The 26,111-nt window shown below is 39.6% G+C and overlaps 1 long non-coding RNA gene across 2 annotated transcripts; it reads left to right on the top strand.

Annotated features, from left to right (window-relative positions):
• Positions 1-4,248: 4,248 nt before the first annotated feature.
• On the top strand, positions 4,249-25,777 carry LOC117305768. 2 transcript variants are annotated; one of them, XR_004520725.1, is made up of 7 exons: positions 4,249-4,347; positions 5,969-6,070; positions 12,932-13,193; positions 13,554-13,714; positions 14,446-14,523; positions 15,036-15,216; positions 24,735-25,777. It is a non-coding gene; the product is annotated as an uncharacterized LOC117305768 (long non-coding RNA). The 2 variants fall into 2 exon arrangements; XR_004520726.1 differs by having other exon boundaries at positions 12,939-13,193.
• The last annotated feature ends 334 nt before the right edge of the window (positions 25,778-26,111 follow it).

Genomic DNA, 26,111 nt, shown 5'->3' on the forward strand with positions numbered 1-26,111 from the left:
TCTTTGATCAATCCTCTGTTCAGGGTGGTGACTTTCATTAGGCAGTTCTAACCAATTTTTTGGCGACTTTGCTCCAATGTCATGTTAAGTTTTTTGATGCACTCGTTTTCCAAAAGATGGAAAAAGTTACAAGTACCTTTACCTCATGTAATTGTGTAAAATATCATTTCATTTGATACTCTTTACATCATGATGTCATCAGATTTCACAAAGAAATGGGTCTGTTATTCCAAAGAGGAAATTGTTCGCACCCTGTCAAAAGGTCAAATTCAATCTCTGTCTATAAACTCTACCAATTGGAAAAGTGAGTGTGCCACAAAGCTAAATTTGACATTTGAGCCTTTTTTAAGATTGGAATGCCTGACCCAGTGACAAGCAATTGGCATTTGGGCCTACAACCCTCAGTCCTTCTGAATCCTTTGTTACAGCAAAGTGAAATGAGAAGGGTTCAGGGCCCAATTTCATAGAGCTGCTTAGCATTAAAATTTGCTTAGCATGAAATTTCTTCCTTGATAAAAACAGGATTACCAACAAAATTTCCACCAGATTTTCAGGAAAGCAAACAACAGCTGAATACCAGTAACAAGCAATATGCATGAATGGATATTTGGTTGGTAATCCTGTTTTTATCAAGGAAGAAATTTTATGCTAAGCAAATTTTTGTGCTTAGCAGCTCTATGAAATTGGGCCCAGGAGGGTTAGGGTTAAGGTAATGAATTATTCTTTCAATAGCGATAGGTGAATTTTGAATGTAAAAGCAAGAGATAAGAAACTGAATGTGCTGTAAAGGGTTGGGAAAATAATAGTTTCCTTTGGTGGACTAAAATTTCTCTGGCAAAAATTATAACAATGGGAGACTTTTGAACGCCAGGTGGCAGCATACCTAACAGGTTAATTTCCATAGACCTTTTCGCAAATGGCCATTGCGCAAGCGCTAACGATTGTATGAGGTGCATGCTGGTCTAGCTATTTTTCTCGGTAATGTGCGCATGGTCAAAACTAAAACAGAAGACCTTATCGCAACTAGTGGTACGCGCACATTAGGTGTGGAATGAGGTGCATAGACCAGCATGCACCTCATTCCACACCTAATGTGCGCGTACCGAGTAGTTGCGATAAGGTCTTCTGTTTTAGAGAAAATTGATTTGACCTTGTACGTCTGCTTCCACCAAGCATCCCGAAAGTAACCCGTTATACTGTGGGCTCATTTCTATCTGGCAGAATGTTTAATAGATGGGTTGCAATACGCGTCGTTGACCGCCATATTTGATGTATTTTACACGTGAAAAGTGCACGCCTGTACGCGCTGCGCATGACTATCGTGCAATTTTCACGTGTAAAATACATCAAATATGGCAGTCAATGACGCGTATTGCAACCCATCTATTACTATACTGGTATCATTTAAAAACTATGGTTGTAAATTGCGCTAAAGTACTATAAGTATTTCATAACAAAAAGGTGATCTTTAAGATCACCTTTATAAATGATCCATTTCGAAGTGAGACAAACTCTGCTACCAAAGTGTTTTGTTTATTTTGCTTTCTACAATGCAATAAATTGTAAATTTATTTATTTATGTGCAGTTAAAAGGTTGTGAAGAGAAATTTATAGACTTTATTTAAGAATAAGATTGAGATGAAAAGATAAGATTGCTTTCAAGAATTCATAATAATTTTCAATTTGTATTTCCAAGAGAGAAATAATAATATTCTTTATAATATTCAGAATAATAGTCTCTATATTATAGCGACTGCAGTTTGGATTTGTCTCATAAAATTTGTTGTCAAAGTTACACCATAAAAGGTTTAAAACCATTAAAAAACTTTACAGGCATTGCACATTATTGGTAATTATTATAAAATAATTGTAAGAAAAAAACTTAGAAACAAACAATGGAGAGCTGATGACAGTATAAAACATTGTGAGAAAAGGCTCCCTCGGAAGTAAGGTAGTTTATGAGAAAGAGGATATTTCTCACTCAAATATTAAAAGACTTTATGGATTAGGCATCTGAAAGCACACACTTTTTTGTGACAAAGGGTGATTTTCTTTCATTACTGTCTTGCAACTTCAATATCAAATCAAGTCAAAATGTACTCAGGTTTGTTACTTGATGCATATGTTGGGACACACTTAGTGAGAATACTTGTCTTTGACAATTACCAAAGGTGTCCAGTGCCTTTAAGAGATTTAAAGATTTGGCTTCAGCTGATAGAGTTTGTTGTAAACAATACACCATGCTGTGTGTGCTTTCTGATACCAGTAACCTTGGTGAGAATGAGTCGAAAGCGAAGGCACTTAACCAAACAATTTCACTTTGTGGAAACCCCCCTCACCTCTCTGGTTAAAGCCATTGGACAATTTCGGTACAGAATTTTTTTTTAAAGCTTACAGGGTTTACTGAAGGTAATGGTTAAAGACTTCTCTTGAAATATTAATCCATGAAATGGCAAAAATGTGCGGAATCAAGGGTGGGTTTTCCCATTATTTTCTCTCGACTCCGATGACTGATTGAGCCTAAATTTTCACAGGTTTGCTATTTTGTATAGAAGTTGTGATACACGAAGTGTGGGTCTTGGACAATACTGTTTACCGAAAGTGTCCAATGGCTTTAAGCCACAGCTTGGAGGAATAGAACATTAATTTGAGAGTTATGTAGTTAAATTTGAAGACAAATTAGAATAAGGACCTATGGTATAAACGCAAAAAAGTAGTTAATGTTCTGACATTTCGACCCTAGCAGAGTCTTTCTCGACCCAAGAAGAGTCTTTCTCTTTCTTTTTAGCCTCTGAGAAAGACTCTGCTAGGGTCGAAATGTTCAGCCATTTGAGAACTATTTTTTTGTAGTTAAATTTGTGTACTTTTGTTCAGTCATTCAGGAAAGAATATATAAAAATCAAATGAATTAATGATGTACAGAAAAAATAACAGAGTAAATTAAAATATTTCTGAAAAGATATTTTGTTACATTGTTTTATAAAGGAAGGAGTTTCAGTTGAATAAATAATTCTCTGTGAAATTATCCACTTTGAAAGCCAGTTGAGTTCTTTGCAGTTATGTAGACAATGGTTAGAGAATTAAAGGGCCACACCACCACATGTTCATGTCCTACAAGTGTTACTCACTGATTAATGTTTTGGTCTGGAGGGGGGTCAGGGGTTGACGCTGTAATTAGCCATGCAAAAAGAACCTTTGCCCTCTCTCTTTTAGCCCCCCCCCCCAACATGGTTAGAGAATTAAAGGGCCCACACCACAAGTAAAATACTGTATGCAGAGGGAAGCGTACCATGAGAGCCGATGTTCATGCCCTTCCAGTGTTACTCGCTGATGAATATTTTGGTCTGGAGGGGGTCAGGGGTTGAAGCTATAAGCCAGGAGCCCCCACTAAGAACTTTTGCACCCCCACCCCTTGCCCTCATACTAATAATAATAATGCATTTATAATGTGCGACCTATCTAGTGAACAAGATCTGAGGCACAGAACCCCCCAAAAAACATTAATAACAAAAGAGAAACAATTATAGGACACAATGACAATTTATACAATGAATAATCCAAGTCTAATAAATAATCCAAGTGTATGTTGAGTAAAATAAATAGGTTTTCAGCAAGTTTTTACCCCCCCCCCTCTTGCTCACCCCAAATGACAGAAAGTTATGAAATAAGGCTTTTATTATATAAGCCTGAAGGCCCCCCCCCCATGCTCAGAACCCTTTGCCCCTCCCCCTGCAACGAGGGGGGGGTGGCTCAATCTAATAAAAACATTTATTTGTTTTTGTATTTTACTTTGCCTGAGGGAGGGGGGGGGCATAGAGAGGTGGAAACGGCTTCCGGGGGGGGGGGGGGGATGACATCCCATTCCCCCTAGTTATGCCATTCACATAACCGCTATGCCCTAAGTACCCCCCCCCCCCCCCCACCCCCACGGTCCCCCCCGCCCCGCCCGCCTCCCTCAATCCGCTTTAGTTTTGCCAGAAGTTTTTTACTTGCCCATTGCAACTTTATTCGAAAAAAATAAGTGTAAGTTATTAGATTTTAGTTTTAGGAAGGACTGATCGAGACAGTGGATAGTGTTTGGCAATCAAATAAACGTCAAATCAATACTTTTTCACCATAATTTAGGGGGAAATAATTACCGAAGCCACATCTCCCATGCTGAAACATTTTGTAATTTAAATGCCCCAGCAGCGAACAGCGCCCTCAGTGTCTCGTGACGGCCCCGCGTTCTCTCCGGCAGCGTGGCCGAACTGGTAGAAGAAGAACGGCCAAATGGCTCTGAAAAAAATGCCTGAAAATCACTTAAATTGGACCCAATTTGTTGCGACAAGTACACATTTCAAAAGGGTAGGTACTCTACTATAGTGTGTGTTGTTAAAATTGCGAAATATTAGTTTGAAAATGCATTTTTTTAAGTATTAAAATCGTATCAAGATCTAAGACGAAATTATCAAATCTTGAAAAGTTCCCAAGGTGGCGCTGCAGATGGGACACAAAATCATTGGCGGGCTCTCTATGTGTTTAAATAAAAACATAAAAATACACGCAAAATTTAGCACATATTCAAAATTAAAATATAACTTATTTTGGGGGCGAGTTTGTGTTGAACAAATCTTTGTTAAATATTACATTCATTCTTGAACCTTTTGTATAGAGCTTTCCTGATCCTGCCACCATTTTTCTACTCTTTTTTACAAAATAATCTTATTATTATTAATTAAAATAAATTATAGGCTATGCTATTTTAGTCCCTATTTCATTCTAAAAAGTCATTTAAACGAGTCCACCTACACATCATTTTAAGGTATTTGTATCTGTTCGGTACTGCACACAAACTCCACTATCGGGATATCAATGGTGCGTGGTGGCTATAGTACTACGTGGATTAATAGTGGGCCCGGTATTTGTATATTAGAGGGTAAAGTAGGCCAAACTTTGACGTTGAAGAATGCTACAAATACAGCGTTTAAACAATTACAGTTCTGTACAGACCATTTTCCTTTGATTTGCCTGCAGTAAAAGGGGGGGGTGTACATTTGATAGTTTTTTGGTACTCCCCGTGAGCCTTATAGGGTACTAACATTTTTGGCCCCCTTAACGCTAGGTTGTTAGGTAAATATTATGTGGTCTTTGCCTCCAACAATAACTTAAATTTCCTTTGTACACAACTAAAACTTTTCCAACAAACTGAATATGTATTAATTATGATGCTTGACGATGTTTGCATTGTCGTATCATCCAGGCGTAGTGCTCTGCCTACCGCGGCGTCGCTGTGCACGGTAGGCAGGACACCTGTCTACAGCAGAGTCATCTAAGAACACTCAACATGATGGATGGTCTCAGTGACTGTCTTAATAATCATACTTTTTCAGTACAAAAATCATCGTGGGTACAATTTCATGCTTAAATATGGAGAGGCCAGTAGGCGGTTTTCAAGCCATTTCTATTGGTATTTTTGTCATTTGGGGGCAATTGTATGTGTGATAATCATAGAAAATTGTGATTTCCTGGGTGCGATGACTTACAAAATGTATCTGGAGTACAAGTATGAGTGGGAAGAGAGGAGTACAGCGCCCCAGTAACTGGGTCTAGTTTTTGAGAAGGTACCAATAAAGTTAACAAAATTGAACAAATTTTGATTTTTGAAATAAAAGTCAACATACATGAACCCACACTCCTGAACAGATACAGCGAAGCTTGAGTTCGGTGCTCTAATAAGTGATTGGCCAAGACCCTAATCCACACTCTGCTGATCAGAAACAACAGAGCCTGTGTCCAGTGTGCTTGACCACTTGGCAATGCTTTTTTTTAAACTGAATTTAATAGTTGACTAATAGAAGGTATACTTTTCTTCCACAATTATCTGGTTCCTGTCAGTCGTTATAACCCAGACTGGTTTATTGAACTGAATTGAATAGTTGACTAATAGAAGGTATACTTTTCTTCCACAAATATCGGTTCCTGTCAGCTGCTACCCAGACTGGTTTATTGACGAAGATGACAATGTCTACTCAAATCAGCTCCTTGAAGCAAGGCTAGTGGAAATGTGGAGGTTGAAGTGAACTTAAAGGTAAAATAAACTTGCATTTTGTACAACATCATAACAAGAAAATATAGAGGTATCAATGTGTACTTGGTTTGCAATAACACCATGTGTTTATGTATCTACTTGCCAGGTAGAGTTTGTTCTTAGAGAACTGTCTTTCTTTATTCTACTACCGCGGAGTAGATTTATCGGATGTTCGGGAGACTTCTCAGTGCTGAGAAGAACTGTCCTTTTTTTTAAAGCTTTTTTTTGGTGTCTTTTGATAATATAGTCTTCCAAAATAGTGGTTCATGGAGCTAAAGAAACGTTCACTCCATACCTCTAGTAGTTTTGTACAGTAATTGAAATGTGGTACAATTTCTTGCCCAAAATAAGTTGCATGAGTTTTCAAGCAAGTGGCTTGGAGTAAATGTGACAGACAACCCCCTAAAAATACTTTCTTTAGATGAGCAGAACCTCATAAAATTAAGCGGATCCCTGTCATGACACTTGTGCCAAATTGCTTTGTAAAAAGTTGGGAAGGTATTGTATTCTGCTCTACCAGCCAGGCTCTGTACCCATGCCTACTTGTTACAGACTGAAATGGGTAACCATTTTAGCCCCATGAGTAGGTGGCAACGTGCCCCCGGTAGCAGTTGATTTAGGTCGATAGGCCAAAATAGTTAGGTAAGGCCCTAACCTTCTGATGTTATGTCATCTCTCACCCCAAAAATATTAATAAAAAGCTACGACATTGATTTAAAGGCACTGGACACTAATGATGGTAATTTTCAACGACCATTCTTCTCACTTAGTGTATTTCAACATATGCACAAAATAACTCAATTGTTCGTTGAAGTTCCGAGATAATAGTGGAAGAAAAAACACCCTTGTCACACAAAGTTGTGTGCTTATAGATGCTTGATTTCAGGACCTCAAAATCTAACTCTGGGGTCTGAAAATCAAATTCCAAGATTTTAGTGACATATTACTTTCTCAAAAACTATGTTACTTCAGAGGAGCCATTTCTCACAATGTTTTATCAACAGCTCTCCATTGCTTGTTACTAAGTAAGTTTTTATGCTAACATTTATTTTGAGTAATTACCAATAATGTCCAGTGCCATAAATGCTCACGTATGCCTTCTTATTTTACAAGCTTTCCATTGATACCAAGTTTGGTGTTGTGTTTGTGCAGGTGCTTTTTGTAATCTTAAAAAAATGCTGGACTTGCTATGGATTCAATATGTGTGCTTTTTTAATGTACTTGTCTGAATAAACACAAACATGCTTCTGACAAGATTTGTTGTAGTGAACTTTGTTGAAATAATTTGTAATGTTTATAAACTATTTGACATGATAAGCCTACTTTTCAATGTGTAGTTGTGTCCAGTTAAAGGGTGACTGCAGTGTTTTTTAATAATAATAATAATAATAATAACCATTCTTATATAGCGCATAACACATAGAAATCAAACATGTCCCCAAGCGCTTCTGAGAAAAACACAACAGAATACAAAGACAAGACGTACTGGGTAACAAACAAAATGGATGAATTAAATGATAAATAAGTGCGTCTTTAAAGCAATCTTAAACCTAATAATGTTTTTTATGTGTTCCGGGAGATTGTTCCATAAGGTTGAGGCAGTGTGAACGAAGCTGCGTTCACCATATGATTTGGTTATCACTGGTGGAATAACAAACAACTTTTTCTTATTAGAATATTTTAAATGATTAAACATGACTTTTCAAACCTGAAACATTTTTATATATTTTTTATTAAATGCGCAAGTATTTTAAAAATGGCTTTCAAGAGAAAAGGGAAACCCACCCCGCCCCTAAAAGGGAGCCTTCATTTGCATAAACGTGACGTCATGTCGGTAACCCGAGCCGTCGGGCCCCCTGGCTGTGTGCATATAGAGACGTGTGCACTGTGTGGCCTGGTACCTAGGCACGTGTAGTTAGGGACCAGACTCTTTTTGCCGACGATATGTTTGAATTCCCGACGTGATGTCGATAGTAGGGGGGGGGGCAGAACTATCCACAAAAGGGGGGGGCATGACTTATTCGCTAATTACGCAAGTGAGATAATGTCGGGAATAAACAAACCACATTTTAGTGATGTTCAATACATATATCAGAAATAAATGACAGCAAAATTAACTGTTTTATTTTAATTTACTGCAGCATCCCTTTAAACATTTTTTTGCACTGTGCTGTCTCGCCTATCCAGTGAGTAACTCAGATAAAAAAAACACTTGTGGCACAAATTGTGCTGATGTATTTTCAATGAACAAATTGATTTTAAAATCCCTTTTCTAAGGTGTTTCTATTTTCACATACTTTGAACCAATGGTAGTTTTTATGCTCTTCTTAAAATGGATAATAAGCAAAACATTGCCTGGGTCGACAAACGACCCACTTTGCTTGATCGCATCACATTTTATTTTATTGGGTCCATCCCACATCCCTTTTTTTGATCACTTTGTTTTTAATATTAAAACTGGTCTTGTTACTTTGTGTTCCTCGAAAAGACCTTACTCGATAAGACAATCCTCCATTTCAAACTCAATTAATTTATTTCAAGGCACTGGACACTTTCAGTAATTACTCAAAATCAACAATTGTTAAGTAAAAACTTGCTTGGTAACAAGCAATTGAGAGCTGTTGATAGAATAAAACAATGTGAGAAATTGCTGCCTCCGAAGTAATGTAGTTTTTGAGAAAGTGGTAATTTCTCACTCAAATAAAACAATACTTCAGGCCTGCAGTATTTCATTATGCATACTGAAAGCACACAAACTTGTGCAACAAGGGTATTTCATTATTTTCTTCCAACTTCAATGACCAATTGAATCAAACTTTTCAAAGGTTTGTTATTTTACGCATACATGTACGTTGGGATACAACAAGTTTAGAAAACTGGTCTTTGTCAATTACACAAGGTATCCAGTACCTTTAAAGGGTCAAGTCCAGTTTATCACGAATCTTTCATTTTTGTACCAAGAATGTTCAGTTCGTTCCTGAATTTGTGATATTCAATTAAAACGGCATTGAACTTGACCTTTTGACTGGTGCCAAACTTTCTCTTTGGAAGGATAGGGCCCCATGATGTCATGTTTCAAACTTAGCTCTGAGAGAGCATAAAATAAGATGACGGGACAGGACTATTTTATCGATAGGTTAGATATTTGTATTTTTTTTCCTACAAAATTCAATTTGACCTTGGAGCCCCTCTTTGACTATATTTGAACGTATTTTAGTTGTAGATTATTTCCCCAATCAATGGTAAAACTTTGTAACCTTCCTATTACTTTGTCGATAAAATATTGTTCTTAGCAAAACATTTGTTCTTATAATACGCCAATTTGTATGATGCAGACAATAAATTGTTGTGTTCTACTAAAAATTGCAAGATTTGCTTTTTAAACTTAAGTGTAGGTCATGTGTGGTGTTATTTTTTATCAATTATCAAACCACAAGGGGAACTGACTGAGTAAAATTGAAATTCTGTTTGTCTTGTCAGTATTATGGTGTTGCAAGTCTTGTGATTGCTCTATGCCTGTTGTTGTCTGCTCTTGTTGTTTGGTCTGTTTTACTATAGTCATGTTGGGTCTATTCCCCTAAGTGTGTAAGCTTGGGCGACTAGGAAAATTTACTACTGGACTACTTGCGCCTCAACCACTAGTGTTCGCCTCCACACGCAGTTTTGGACAGGCGCTGCGCATGTCAAACATTTTCAAAATACCAAATGCCCCCATTAAAAAATGAAGCACCTGAATAAAATCGTTGAGTGCCCGGGCAAATATTACTTACGACAAACACACCGCTTTCAATGCGCCTTAAACTAGATTGATCTTTTGGTATAAATAGCCTACATGTAGTGTGCAGTGGCTGGTACCCAAAAGTCAGCTGTTTTCTGAGGTATTTTGCGTGCATTTTTTCCTCTGTGTCCCAAGGCATCCTGACTACGTTTTTGCCGATGAGCAGAAACTTTTGTCCAAGACTCAATAATTGAGTTGACCCCGTGCTATCATGAGAGATATTATAGTATATTGTCCATCAGGGGCCCGAGATTGACAATTCTTTTGGATATTTAAAAACAGCTCGGTATCAGAGATCATCGAAAAATACCTGGATGCAAATCTGAAACTTGCATTCCAAAAAGAAGCTGTTCAGCAATCAGGCACAAAGTGGATTTTTAGTTCAAGATCAGGAGTTTTCTTCGTGCTCAAGTGGTTTGCACACAAATTATTGCACAATCAGTCAATCTGCATGAATTGTTTCCGCAATTTGACGATCTTGCAGGATTGGTTTAGCACCCAGACAAAGTTTAGCCTTGTGGAGAACTCTGCTCATATAGTCAAGAATAATTTTTAATTCCCAAGATGCATTGCAGCATAAAGTTCGTCGCAGGCGCAATTAAGACAAATTCGAGCTAAAAGGATTTGATGTCACATTGTCACTGATGTCTGATTGTGTTTTGCAAGTAAATTATGTTGTTGTGAATAGTCCTGATGAGCTCCACACAGTTGGTTGACCAAGCAGGAAGTCACACTATTTTTGAAGTAGTCACGATTAACCGAGTAGCTGAATTGAATCAAGTTAGCCGCGACTCGACTAATCAATCAGTAGTACACTAGCTGCACTAAGTCTGGTGTTTCATTTGAGTTACCTTCAAATATCTAGAAGAGGAGACTGTAGAAGCCAAGGAAGAGAACCGCATATCTTGAGAAATGGTTGCAGCTGGCCTGGGCGTCTTTGATGACAAACATTTGTACACTCTCCATTTAAAGCCAAGGAAGAGAACCGCATATCTTGAGAAATGGTTGCAGCTGGCCTGGGCGTCTTTGATGACAAACATTTGTACACTCTCCATTTAAAGCAAGTAGATGGCCACGAAGATGGCAGGAAGATGGTTGCAACTCGGCAGGCATCTGTGACAGAGTTACCCACCAGCCAAGTTGACCATCTGTAAAGATAGAGGTGAAAGTCAGGAATGAGGTGCTCTGATCTGCCAACTCCACAACTATCAGAAACACATGTTCTTTGGTTGACTGGAAACTATGCTTCCGCCAGGTCATTCAGCCTGTTGATGTTGGCAGACGTAAATCTTCAACACCCAGCATTGCACGCCAGCCAAGTCATAACTTTTGAACCAACCCGATGGAGAGATGAACTGAAGGCATCTTTCTAAAACCATGGTCAAGATTGCACCAGGGACCAGGGTGCTGTTGAACTCCAGAAATGTGGTATATCCATCATTATGGCCGACATAAGCACAATTTGCACTGGATTGATAATGATTTTGATGTCTTGATATATGTTTTTGTTTTAATTAACCATTTCCTTTGAATCATCAGTTTGTGATTTGTAAAAATTACAAACTCAAACAAAGATGTTTGTTATGATAATTCATGTTTTCTTTTTAGAACTTGTATACATTTTTGCAATACATTATGGGAGGTGATAATTTTGGGTGGGCTTTGATATAAAAACTTTTCCAATTTCTTGTCTATTGTTTTAATTGATTTTATTGTGACAATTGGAATAAAACAAATGTATTTGCAATCAGTGGTATAGCTTTAAGAGGGCGAACTAACATTTCCTTGGCACAACATTTATAGGGGTGCTAAGGGTGTAGTTGGTCGTGGTTCCTGAGTGTTCTTACTTGAAAACTCAAAGTTATGCTAAAGATTATCATAGACAATGTGAGTGAAGGGGCATCTATTCCTGGATGACAAGAACCCTAAGCTATGCCACTGATTAACAATGCCAGATATAGGCCTGGGCGAATTATTCGAATATCCGGTTAATGGCGAATAGGTTTTCCTATCCGTAACCGCGAATGCCTTTTTTTTTTTAACCGGATATCCGCAATGGGCGCGAATACCTTTTTATAAACCGGATAGTTCTGTAATTACAACCAAGTAACCGGATATTCTTTAATATCCGAATATCCGCGGACGTCGGGCGACGACTGATATGAATGTTTTGTCTGAATCCTTATGAAACTTCTATTAGGACAGCATAAAACAGCATAAATTAAGTATTTAACTATGCTCACCTCCGTGAAGAGTTAAAAAAATTACATTCTTGACGTAAATTGTTCAAAGATTACAAAAGTTTTCCTTAAACTATTCAAATATCCGGTTCATTTCGGATAGTTGGCCAGCGGTAGCCAGATAAAACAACTGTCTCTGAAGTGTGTCATCCCCAATTCCATCCAATCTTCATATCCCTTCTGCTCCTTTGAAATAAGAAACTTTAAATGTACATGTATGTGTGTGATTTGATGATTAAAGGAGAATTACTTAGTTTGTTTAGTCTGTTGAACTGTTTCTTAACCGTGTATTTCTTGAACTGTAATAAAATGTTCATATTTACCCTTTTCAAAATGATACAAGTTAACACTCCATGTGACTTTCTAATTTTTCGATGTATAAAGTTGTTTCTTAAATATGCATTGTGAATTCAGTGGTTTAAACAAATAAAGAGAACTGGTGTATTTTGTCTCGAAAAAACTAAATAATTATGTCACTGAATCTTGTAATTTTTAAGGATTAAACATGTTCTTTGTTTGTTTTGTGTTCATTGTTTAGTGTTAGTTTTGTGTTTGTTCAATTGTTTGTTTTTATGAGGGGAGGGAAGGTCATTTTTTCTCACCAATGGTGATAAATTGTTTGAAATGTTTTCTGAGTGAAGTTGAAAAGTGCAAGTTCAATTTTAAACAGTTGTTGCCATTCCAAAGAGAGTTGTTACTGTTCACTAAAAGAATTTATTCAGTTAAAATAATCCACATTTCATTTTGTGAATTTTAACCAGTTTTTGCCGTTCCAAATTTCACTTTTCACTATATTAAGAAGTTAATCAGTTTGATTGATTCAGGTTTCATTTTGTTATTGAGTCCCAAGGTACGAGCATCGAGTCTGAGCCAAAGACCATAGTGACCCAAGTCCGACATCATGAGTTATACTTGAGGAGTTGTCGTACAACACTGCTTTGCATGGAGGACTAACAATTTGAAGAGTCGCCCTGGGACGAACTCAGCAGACGGCATCTACCACAGCCAACAGAGAAATCCACTGCGCATCCTACTTCTGAACTCGGTGTCAGCAGAGCAAGCCTTCACTGTGGTGACCTCAGGACTGACACGCACTCATCACTGGGTATGTTCTCTTAAAGTAGCTAACACTAGACCTGGGCAAATAGTGCGACACGTGTTGTAGTTGAAACTATTAGGACCTCGACCACTCAACTACATCGACGTGATCGGGAGAGATACGGAGGCTGATATCGTTAAACCTTCCAAACATGATGAGGGATAAACACCTCTGGCGTGACGTTGTGCATGGAATCTCTGTTGCGACCGCTAAATGATGATGATGAAACTATTAATTGCTTATTAGTTGTGTCGCGAGAGTCGCAACTACCGTGCTTCATCAGTCTGGATATATAGTGCAGATACATGCATATAGGGCTCTATACAATTTTGTAATTATTGTTATTATGATTATAATTTTTTGCAGTGCCAGGAAGCTTGAATTAATGGGCATGATACTCTGTGATGGATTGGTGAGGGTCAGCATGCCAGTTTCATCACCATCCCCCATTGGTCGAGAAGTAAATGCCGGGATGTTGTTGTAACAAGTCGCCGCACATTGTGGATTCTCAGTATTTAATTCTGTTTGTGAGTATTTTTCTAATATACTTTTTTGTAAAGGTATAATAAACCACAAGGGAAACTGACCGGGTAAGTTTTACCCAGTCGTTTACCCGCCCCTGAGTTCGGGGCCGTCTGTTGTGGCGAGCCCATGCAGTGGTGGGCAATAAGGCCCTGCCCCCCCCTCCCCCCTCACTGTCTGCTTTATCTGCCCCCCGGCAGATAGCCAAAGTGGATGGACCAGTGGTAGCACCCTGCTCAACCTGCTGTTGTTGGTCACGGTTGGGTGGGTCAATCGGCACACAATCTGCCGTGCGCCATTGTCCCAGCCGTCCCTCAACCTGCACTCAACCTGCATCCCTTGATGTCTCTTGTGCCTGAGGTCAAGCCTCCAGGCCCTGACGTGGCTGTCTGCACCAACTTGGCCCACCTCTATGGGGGAGGCGGCCTCAAGGAGGAAGAGGTCATTCAGATGCAGCACGTTTCCATCGCAGAAACGGGGCAGCACGTTTCCATCGCAGAAACGGGGCAGCACGTTTCCATCGCAGAATTGGGGCTTTGTCTGGTGCAGTGTGATCATGTATCCTGTGCTTCAACGGTCCCTCGTGGATGGGTCGCATGGTTTTATGTTGGTCAGCAGAGTGCCCTATTCTAGGACTACTCTTAACTATAATAATCTCCATTTAGGGGATTAGATTGTGCTAATGTAGTTGATCTCAGGTAATTAATTATTAATACCACATTTATTTGAATTGCAGTGTGTTAAAACGTCTAGCAGTCAACAAGTATATGTTTGAGATCAACCTAATGACGTAGTTCCACTTTCCCAGTAAAAGGTAATTTATTTCCAAAATGTTAAATTGATGTGTCTATACATTACAGTTCACTTAAAAAAAGCTTGTTTGGTTTTCATTTTAGTTGTGAACGGCTGGCATTTCCGTTGGCTTTCTTCAAGCCTTGTGTACCTTGTTTTGATTTGGATGCCGTGTACTACATAAGATTCATTTTGAGAAAAAGCTTAACTGATATTAAAGTTCGCACCACGCAAATTTGTCAATTGTAGACTGGTTTGAGGAATTTTTTGTTAACCTTTGTTAAAGAAAAAAGGAATAAGCATTCATGTAGTTTTAAAAAATGGAAAATATCATTCAGGAAAAAGCATTTTATTTAAAATTTGAAATTGTTAAAAGATCAAGTGTGAAGACTTTAAACAGCATAAATTGAAGAAACATTTTAAATTGTTTCATCAATTTATGCTCTTTACATTAAATAATGTAATCCTGCATTTTTTGCACAAAAAAATCATGGCTTTCATAATTTGTTCTCATCCGTTAACGTTATATTTCAGAGCCAGAGGTGAAGCTAGTGGTTCCCTGGAATCAAGTGCAGATGGAATCACCACTACTGACACCTTAAAGGCTACAGGAACAAGAGAGCAACCCGTATGAATACATCGTTTTCATCAAGACATCTTAGCTGTTCATCAAGCAATCATGACTGAACAACCAAGCAGTTTGTTGCCTTCAAAAGTAAGATATTTGTAGAGTTTTTAGTTTAATGTTATATTTTTTATACAGTTGGAAATAAGTACACCAGTGCCATTCCACTGTTGTTTAATGAGCGCCGACCTGTGGTGGTATGCCACTGGTTTGCTGATGTCGGTTCACTGTCATTTCTTGAGCGACTGGCCTGTGGTGGTATGCCACTGGTTGCTGATCTCGGTTCATTGTCGTTTCATCAGTGACCGGCTTTTAATGGTATGCCACTGCTGGTTTCCAATGATGCTTTACTTTTCTTTCTTGAGCGACAGACCTGTGGTTGTATGCCACTGGTTGCTGATGACAGTTTACTGTCGTTTCTTGAGCGATAGACCTTTGGTGGTATGCCACTGATTGCTGATGTCTGTTCATTGTCATTTCATAAGCGACAGGCTTTTAGTGGTATGTCACTGATTGCCAATGTTGCTTAACTTTACTTTCTTGAGCGACAGACCTTTGGTTAAATGCCACTGGTTGCCAATGTTGTCTAACTTTACTTTCTTGAGCGACAGACCTTTGGTTAAATGCCACTGGTTGCCAATGTTGTCTAACTTTACTTTCTTGAGCAGCAGACCTTTGGTTAAATGCCACTGGTTGCCAATGTTGCTTAACTTTACTTTCTTAAACAAAAGACCTTTGGTTGTATGCCACTGGTTGCAAATGTTGCTTTACTTTACTTTCTTGAGCAACAGACCTTTGGTTAAATGCCACTGATTGCCAATGTTGCTATGCTTTACTTTCTTGAGCAGCAGACCTTTGGTTAATGGTGCTGGTTGCCAATATTGCTTTACTTTACTGTCTTGAGCGACAGACCTTTTGGTTAAATGCCACTGGTTGCCAATGTTGCTATACTTTACTTTCTTCAGCGACAGACCTTTGGTGGTAAGGCCACTGGTTGCAAATGTTGATTTGGTTTACTTTCTTGAGCGACAGACCTTTGATTAAATGTCACTGGTTGCCAATGTTGCCATACTTTACTTTCTTGAGCGACAGACCTTTGGTTAAACGCCGCTGGTTGCCAATGTTGCTGAACTTGATTTTGTGAGCGACAGACCTTTGGTTAAACGCCACTGGTTGCCAATGTTGCTGAACTTGATTTTGTGAGCGACAGACCTTTGGTTAAATGCCACTGGTTGCCAATGTTGCTTTACTTTCCTTACTTGAGCAACAGACCTTTGGTTGTATGCCACTGGTTGCCAATGTTGCTTTACTTTACTTACTCGAGCAACAGACCTTTTGGTTAAATGCCACTGGTTGCCAATGTTGCTATACTTTACTTTCTTGAGCGACAGACCTTTGGTTGTATGCCACTGGTTGCCAATGTTGCTTAACTTTACTTTCTTGAGCGACGGACCTTTGGTGGTATGCCACGGGTTGCCAATGTTGCTTTACTTTCCTTACTTGAGCAACAGACCTTTGGTTGTATGCCACTGGTTGCCAATGTTGCTTTACTTTCCTTACTTGAGCAACAGACCTTTGGTTGTATGCCACTGGTTGCCAATGTTGCTTTACTTTACTTACTCGAGCAACAGACCTTTTGGTTAAATGCCACTGGTTGCCAATGTTGCTATACTTTACTTTCTTGAGCGACAGACCTTTGGTTGTATGCCACTGGTTGCCAATGTTGCTTAACTTTACTTTTTTGAGCGACGGACCTTTGGTGGTATGCCACGGGTTGCCAATGTTGCTTTACTTTCCTTACTTGAGCAACAGACCTTTGGTTGTATGCCACTGGTTGCCAATGTTGCTTTACTTTCCTTACTTGAGCAACAGACCTTTGGTTGTATGCCACTGGTTGCCAATGTTGCTTTACTTTACTTACTCGAGCAACAGACCTTTTGGTTAAATGCCACTGGTTGCCAATGTTGCTATACTTTACTTTCTTGAGCGACAGACCTTTGGTTGTATGCCACTGGTTGCCAATGTTGCTTAACTTTACTTTCTTGAGCGACGGACCTTTGGTGGTATGCCACGGGTTGCCAATGTTGCTTTACTTTACTGTCTTGAGCGACAGACCTTTGGTTAAATGCCACTGGTTGCCAATGTTGCTTTACCTTACTTTCTTGAGCAACAGACCTTTGGTTGTATGCCACTGGTTGCCAATGTTGCTTCACTTTACTTTCTTGATCGACAGACCTTTAAATGCCACTGGTTGCCAATGTTGCACAACTTTACTTTCTTGAGCAGCAGGCCTTTGGTTAAATGCCACTGGTTGCCAATGTTGCTTTACTTTACTTTCACGACAACAGACCTTTGGTTAATCGCCACTGGTTGCCAATGTTGCTTTACTTTACTTTTTTTGAGCAACAGACCTTTGGTTGTATGCCACTGGTTGCCAATGTTGCTTTACTTTACTTTCATATGCAACATACCTTTGGTTAAATGCCACTGGTTGCCTATGTTGCTTTACTTTACTTTCTTGAGGGACATACCTTTGGTTAAATGTCACTGGTTGCCAATGTTGCTTTACTTTACTTTCATGAGCAACAGACTTTTGGTTAAATGCCACTGGTTGCCAATGTTGCTTTACTTTAATTTCTTGAGCAACAGACCTTTAGTTAAGCGCACTGGTTGTTAATGTTGCTTTAGTTTACTTCCTTGAGCGACAGACCTTAGGTTAAATGCCACTGGTTGCCAATGTTGCTTAACTTTACTTTCTTGAGCGACAGACCTTTGGTTGTATGCCACTGGTTGCCAATGTTGCTTAACTTTACTTTCTTGAGCAACAGACCTTTGGTTGTATGCCACTGGTTGCCAATGTTGCTTAACTTTACTTTCTTGAGCGACAGACCTTTGGTTGTATGCCACTGGTTGCCAATGTTGCTTAACTTTACTTACTTGAGCGACAGACCTTTGGTTGTATGCCACTGGTTGCCAATGTTGCTTTACTTTCCTTACTTGAGCAACAGACCTTTGGTTGTATGCCACTGGTTGCCAATGTTGCTTTACTTTACTTACTTGAGCAACAGACCTTTGGTTGTATGCCACTGGTTGCCAATGTTGCTTAACTTTACTTTCTTGAGCGACAGACCTTTGGTTGTATGCCACTGGTTGCCAATGTTGCTTTACTTTACTTACTTGAGCAACAGACCTTTGGTTAAACGCCACTGGTTGCCAATGTTGCTTTACTTTCCTTACTTGAGCAACAGACCTTTGGTTGTATGCCACTGGTTGCCAATGTTGCTTTACTTTACTTACTTGAGCAACAGACCTTTGGTTAAACGCCACTGGTTGCCAATGTTGCTTTACTTTACTTTCATGAGCAACAGACCTTTGGTTGTATGCCACTGGTTGCCAATGTTGCTTTACTTTCCTTACTTGAGCAACAGACCTTTGGTTAAACGCCACTGGTTGACAATGTTGCTTTACTTTACTTACTTGAGCAACAGACCTTTGGTTAAACGCCACTGGTTGACAATGTTGCTTTACTTTACTTTCTTGATCGACAGACCTTTAAATGCCACTGGTTGCCAATGTTGCACAACTTTACTTTCTTGAGCAGCAGGCCTTTGGTTAAATGCCACTGGTTGCCAATGTTGCTTTACTTTACTTTCACGACAACAGACCTTTGGTTAATCGCCACTGGTTGCCAATGTTGCTTTACTTTACTTTTTTTGAGCAACAGACCTTTGGTTGTATGCCACTGGTTGCCAATGTTGCTTTACTTTACTTTCATATGCAACATACCTTTGGTTAAATGCCACTGGTTGCCTATGTTGCTTTACTTTACTTTCTTGAGGGACATACCTTTGGTTAAATGTCACTGGTTGCCAATGTTGCTTTACTTTACTTTCATGAGCAACAGACTTTTGGTTAAATGCCACTGGTTGCCAATGTTGCTTTACTTTAATTTCTTGAGCAACAGACCTTTAGTTAAGCGCACTGGTTGTTAATGTTGCTTTAGTTTACTTCCTTGAGCGACAGACCTTAGGTTAAATGCCACTGGTTGCCAATGTTGCTTAACTTTACTTTCTTGAGCGACAGACCTTTGGTTGTATGCCACTGGTTGCCAATGTTGCTTAACTTTACTTTCTTGAGCAACAGACCTTTGGTTGTATGCCACTGGTTGCCAATGTTGCTTAACTTTACTTTCTTGAGCGACAGACCTTTGGTTGTATGCCACTGGTTGCCAATGTTGCTTAACTTTACTTACTTGAGCGACAGACCTTTGGTTGTATGCCACTGGTTGCCAATGTTGCTTTACTTTCCTTACTTGAGCAACAGACCTTTGGTTGTATGCCACTGGTTGCCAATGTTGCTTTACTTTCCTTACTTGAGCAACAGACCTTTGGTTGTATGCCACTGGTTGCCAATGTTGCTTAACTTTACTTTCTTGAGCGACAGACCTTTGGTTGTATGCCACTGGTTGCCAATGTTGCTTTACTTTACTTACTTGAGCAACAGACCTTTGGTTAAACGCCACTGGTTGCCAATGTTGCTTTACTTTCCTTACTTGAGCAACAGACCTTTGGTTGTATGCCACTGGTTGCCAATGTTGCTTTACTTTACTTACTTGAGCAACAGACCTTTGGTTAAACGCCACTGGTTGCCAATGTTGCTTTACTTTACTTTCATGAGCAACAGACCTTTGGTTGTATGCCACTGGTTGCCAATGTTGCTTTACTTTCCTTACTTGAGCAACAGACCTTTGGTTAAACGCCACTGGTTGACAATGTTGCTTTACTTTACTTACTTGAGCAACAGACCTTTGGTTAAACGCCACTGGTTGACAATGTTGCTTTACTTTACTTTCATGAGCAACAGACCTTTGGTTGTATGCCACTGGTTGCCAATGTTGCTTTACTTTACTTTCTTGAGCAACAGCCCTTTGGTTAAACGCCACTGGTTGCCAATGTTGCTTTACTTTACTTTCATGAGCAACAGACCTTTGGTTGTATGCCACTGGTTGCCAATGTTGCTTAACTTTACTTACTTGAGCAACAGACCTTTGGTTGTATACCACTGGTTGTCAATGTTGCTTTACTTTCTTGAGCGACAGACCTTTGGTTGTATGCCACTGGTTGCCAATGTTGCATTACTATACTTTCTTGAGCAACAGACCTTTGGTTGTATGCCACTGGTTGCCAATGTTGCTTTACTTTACTTACTTGAGCGACAGACCTTTGGTTGTATGCCACTGGTTGCCAATGTTGCTTTACTTTACTTACTTGAGCAACAGACCTTTGGTTGTATGTCACTGGTTGCCAATGTTGCTTTGCTTTACTTTCCTTACTTGAGCAACAGACCTTTGGTTAAACGCCACTGGTTTTACAATGTTGCTTTACTTTACTTACTTGAGCAACAGACCTTTGGTGGTATGCCACTGGTTGTCAATGTTGCTTTACTTTCTTGAGCGACAGACCTTTGGTTGTATGCCACTGGTTGCCAATGTTGCTTTACTATACTTTCTTGAGCGACAGACCTTTGGTTGTATGCCACTGGTTGCCAATGTTGCTTTACTTTACTTTCTTGAGCAACAGACCTTTGGTTAAACGCCACTGGTTGCCAATGTTGCTTTACTTTACTTTCATGAGCAACAGACCTTTGGTTGTATGCCACTGGTTGCCAATGTTGCTTTACTTTACTTTCTTGAGCAACAGACCTTTGGTTGTATGCCACTGGTTGCCAATGTTGCTTTACTTTACTTTCTTGAGCAACAGACCTTTGGTTGTATGCCACTGGTTGCCAATGTTGCTTTACTTTACTTTCTTGAGCAACAGACCTTTGGTTAAACGCCACTGGTTGCCAATGTTGCTTTGCTTTACTTACTTGAGCAACAGACCTTTGGTTGTATGCCCCTGGTTGCCAATGTTGCTTTACTTTACTTTCTTGAGCAACAGACCTTTGGTTGTATGCCACTGGTTGCCAATGTTGCTTTACTTTACTTTCTTGAGCAGCAGACCTTTGGTTGTATGCCTCTGGTTGCCAATGTTGCTTTACTTTACTTTCTTGAGCGACAGACCTTTGGTTGTATGCCACTGGTTGCCAATGTTGCTTTACTTTACTTTCTTGAGCAACAGACCTTTGGTTGTATGCCACTGGTTGCCAATGTTGCTTTACTTTACTTTCTTGAGCAACAGCCCTTTGGTTAAACGCCACTGGTTGCCAATGTTGCTTTACTTTACTTTCATGAGCAACAGACCTTTGGTTGTATGCCACTGGTTGCCAATGTTGCTTAACTTTACTTACTTGAGCAACAGACCTTTGGTTGTATACCACTGGTTGTCAATGTTGCTTTACTTTCTTGAGCGACAGACCTTTGGTTGTATGCCACTGGTTGCCAATGTTGCATTACTATACTTTCTTGAGTAACAGACCTTTGGTTGTATGCCACTGGTTGCCAATGTTGCTTTACTTTACTTACTTGAGCGACAGACCTTTGGTTGTATGCCACTGGTTGCCAATGTTGCTTTACTTTACTTACTTGAGCAACAGACCTTTGGTTGTATGTCACTGGTTGCCAATGTTGCTTTGCTTTACTTTCCTTACTTGAGCAACAGACCTTTGGTTAAACGCCACTGGTTGACAATGTTGCTTTACTTTACTTACTTGAGCAACAGACCTTTGGTGGTATGCCACTGGTTGTCAATGTTGCTTTACTTTCTTGAGCGACAGACCTTTGGTTGTATGCCACTGGTTGCCAATGTTGCTTTACTATACTTTCTTGAGCGACAGACCTTTGGTTGTATGCCACTGGTTGCCAATGTTGCTTTACTTTACTTTCTTGAGCAACAGACCTTTGGTTAAACGCCACTGGTTGCCAATGTTGCTTTACTTTACTTTCATGAGCAACAGACCTTTGGTTGTATGCCACTGGTTGCCAATGTTGCTTTACTTTACTTTCTTGAGCAACAGACCTTTGGTTGTATGCCACTGGTTGCCAATGTTGCTTTACTTTACTTTCTTGAGCAACAGACCTTTGGTTGTATGCCACTGGTTGCCAATGTTGCTTTACTTTACTTTCTTGAGCAACAGACCTTTGGTTAAACGCCACTGGTTGCCAATGTTGCTTTGCTTTACTTACTTGAGCAACAGACCTTTGGTTGTATGCCCCTGGTTGCCAATGTTGCTTTACTTTACTTTCTTGAGCAACAGACCTTTGGTTGTATGCCACTGGTTGCCAATGTTGCTTTACTTTACTTTCTTGAGCAGCAGACCTTTGGTTGTATGCCTCTGGTTGCCAATGTTGCTTTACTTTACTTTCTTGAGCGACAGACCTTTGGTTGTATGCCACTGGTTGCCAATGTTGCTTTACTTTACTTTCTTGAGCAACAGACCTTTGGTTGTATGCCACTGGTTGCCAATGTTGCTTTACTTTACTTTCTTGAGCAGCAGACCTTTGGTTGTATGCCACTGGTTGCCAATGTTGCTTTACTTTACTTTCTTGAGCGACAGACCTTTGGTTGTATGCCACTGGTTGCCAATGTTGCTTTACTTTACTTTCTTGAGCGACAGACCTTTGGTTGTATGCCTCTGGTTGCCAATGTTGCTTTACTTTACTTTCTTGAGCGACAGACCTTTGGTTGTATGCCACTGGTTGCCAATGTTGCTTTACTTTACTTTCTTGAGCAACAGACCTTTGGTTGTATGCCACTGGTTGCCAATGTTGCTTTACTTTCCTTACTTGAGCAACAGACCTTTGGTTAAACGCCACTGGTTGCCAATGTTGCTTTACTTTACTTACTTGAGCAACAGACCTTTGGTTAAACGCCACTGGTTGCCAATGTTGCTTTACTTTACTTTCTTGAGCAACAGACCTTTGGTTGTATGCCACTGGTTGCCAATGTTGCTTTACTTTACTTTCTTGAGCAACAGCCCTTTGGTTAAACGCCACTGGTTGCCAATGTTGCTTTACTTTACTTTACTTGAGCAACAGACCTTTGGTTAACGCCACTGGTTGCCAATGTTGCTTTACTTTACTTACTTGAGCAACAGACCTTTGGTTAACGCCACTGGTTGCCAATGTTGCTTTACTTTACTTTCTTGAGCAACAGACCTTTGGTTAACGCCACTGGTTGCCAATGTTGCTTTACTTACTTTCTTGAGCAACAGACCTTTGGTTGTAATGCCACTGGTTGCCAATGTTGCTTTACTTTACTTTACTTGAGCGAACAGACCTTTGGTGTAATGCCACTGGTTGCCAATGTTGCTTTACTTTACTTACTTGAGCAACAGACCTTTGGTTGTATGTCACTGGTTGCCAATGTTGCTTTGCTTTACTTTCCTTACTTGAGCAACAGACCTTTGGTTAAACGCCACTGGTTGACAATGTTGCTTTACTTTACTTACTTGAGCAACAGACCTTTGGTGGTATGCCACTGGTTGTCAATGTTGCTTTACTTTCTTGAGCGACAGACCTTTGGTTGTATGCCACTGGTTGCCAATGTTGCTTTACTATACTTTCTTGAGCGACAGACCTTTGGTTGTATGCCACTGGTTGCCAATGTTGCTTTACTTTACTTTCTTGAGCAACAGACCTTTGGTTAAACGCCACTGGTTGCCAATGTTGCTTTACTTTACTTTCTTGAGCAACAGACCTTTGGTTGTATGCCACTGGTTGCCAATGTTGCTTTACTTTACTTTCTTGAGCAACAGACCTTTGGTTGTATGCCACTGGTTGCCAATGTTGCTTTACTTTACTTTCCTTACTTGAGCAACAGACCTTTGGTTAAATGCCACTGGTTGCCAATGTTGCTTTACTTTACTTTCTTGAGCAACAGACCTTTGGTTAAACGCCACTGGTTGCTAATGTTGCTTTACTTTACTTTCCTTACTTGAGCAACAGACCTTTGGTTGTATGCCACTGGATGCCAATGTTGCTTTACTTTACTTTCTTGAGCAACAGACCTTTGGTTGTATGCCACTGGTTGCCAATGTTGCTTTACTTTACTTTCCTTAACTGAGCAACAGACCTTTGGTTAAACGCCACTGGTTGCCAATGTTGCTTTACTTTACTTTCTTGAGCAACAGACCTTTGGTTAAACGCCACTGGTTGCCAATGTTGCTTTATTTTACTTTATTGAGCAACAGACCTTTGGTTGTATGCCATTGGTTGCCAATGTTGCTTAACTTTACTTACTTGAGCGACAGACCTTTGGTTGTATGCTGCTGGTTGCCAATGTTGCTTTACTTTACTTACTTGAGCGACAGACCTTTGGTTGTATGCTGCTGGTTGCCAATGTTGCTTTACTTTACTTTCTTGAGCGTCAGCAGCTATGTCACTTGTTGCTGAAGTTGGTTCACTGTTGCTTCTTGCTTGTGCTGGTATGTCACTGGTTGACGATGTTTTTTTTTGAGCGATAAACCTTTGGTCGGACCAATTCGGCACAGGTGATAGTGAGATATCCTTCGTCCCACTACCCTCTTCATTTTGGAAAATACTTAGGCAAGCTAGATTTTAAACCTTAATGACAAGAAAAATCTGTCGCTTTTGGTACATGTAGTTTTAAAGTGTGCATTTAAATTTGTTGGCAGATTTTAATTTCTGGTCTTCAAACTTGACCTTTCAGAGACGGAGATAAAGGGAATAGTTTCCTGAAAAGATTTTCAGAATGGAATCACCACTACTGATGTCATCAAAGATACTGGATATAGAGCGACGCATATTAAAACATCGCTATCGTCAAGACATCTTTTATAGCTGGAAGCAATTATGGATGTAACAATCAGTTTGTTGTCTTCAACAGTAAGGTATTATAAATGTGTTTTTATTAACTGAATAAGTTGCAACGTATTCAGAACACTGCTGCCTGCTTTTGGTACAGTCTCCAAGATATAAGCACATCATCCCTATTCTTCGCTGTCTCTGCCCACTAGCTGCCAATCACAGACATTTGTGCTCAAGCCATGGTTGCTCACTTACAAGTCTCAACATGATCTCGCTCCTGCATGTATCTACAAACTTAAAAACTCATATAAACCCCCTCGTCTTCGCTCATCATCACAGTGTCTACTGCAAGCTCCCCACAGAGCCTCTGAACTTATAACCTTGTCTACACATCCTTGTTGTCTTCGCTCATCGTCACAGTGTCTACTGCAAGCTCCCCACAGAGTCTCTACTTCGCATTATGGGGGTTGATGCTGCTCCCATCTCAAGGAACAGTCTTCCTCTTATTGTTCGCCCAGCTACTTCGGTCACTTCCTTCAAGAGTCGTCTGAAAACTCATCTGTATTCGTTTAATGATGCACTTTTTGTGCTTTTAATTCTCGTTTTTTGCTGATCAATTCTGTGTTGTTTTTATAGCCAGATGCTGAGGATCTTGGCTAAGGGTGTAAGTGCTGGTAACCTCTCCCCTTTTTAAATATGTTTTTGAGTTAATGTTGCACTTCTTGTGCTTTTAATTATTGTTTTAGCGGATCATTTCTGTGTTGTTGTTTATATAGCCAGATGCTGAGGATCTTGGCTAAGGGTGTAAGTGCTGGTAACCTCTCCCCTTTTAAATATGTTTTCTTTTAATGGTATGCTTACTTTTGTGTAGAGGTGTGAAGGCACTGGACACTATTGGTAATTACTCAAAATACTTTTTAGCATAACAATTTACTTTTTAACTTGCAATGGAGAGCTATTGATAGTATTAAACAATGTGAGAAACGGCTCCTACTGAAGTAATGTAGTTTTTGTGAATGAAGTATATTCTCTGCCAGATAATAAAAGACTTCAGCTGAAGCCTTTTATTATGCATCTGAAAGCACACAAAGTAATGCAACAAGGGTGTTTTTTCTTTTATTATGCTCTTGCAAATTCAATGACCAATTGTGCCAAAACTTGTTATTTTATGCATATGTTGGGATACACCAAGTGAGTGTATTGGTCTTTGACAATTACCAAAGGTATCCAGTGCCATTAAGAAGTATCTTCATGTGTTATTATCATTTTAATTGACATC

The sequence above is a fragment of the Asterias rubens genome, unplaced genomic scaffold (assembly GCF_902459465.1).
Source record: "Asterias rubens unplaced genomic scaffold, eAstRub1.3, whole genome shotgun sequence".
Taxonomy (NCBI): Eukaryota; Metazoa; Echinodermata; class Asteroidea; order Forcipulatida; family Asteriidae; genus Asterias; species Asterias rubens.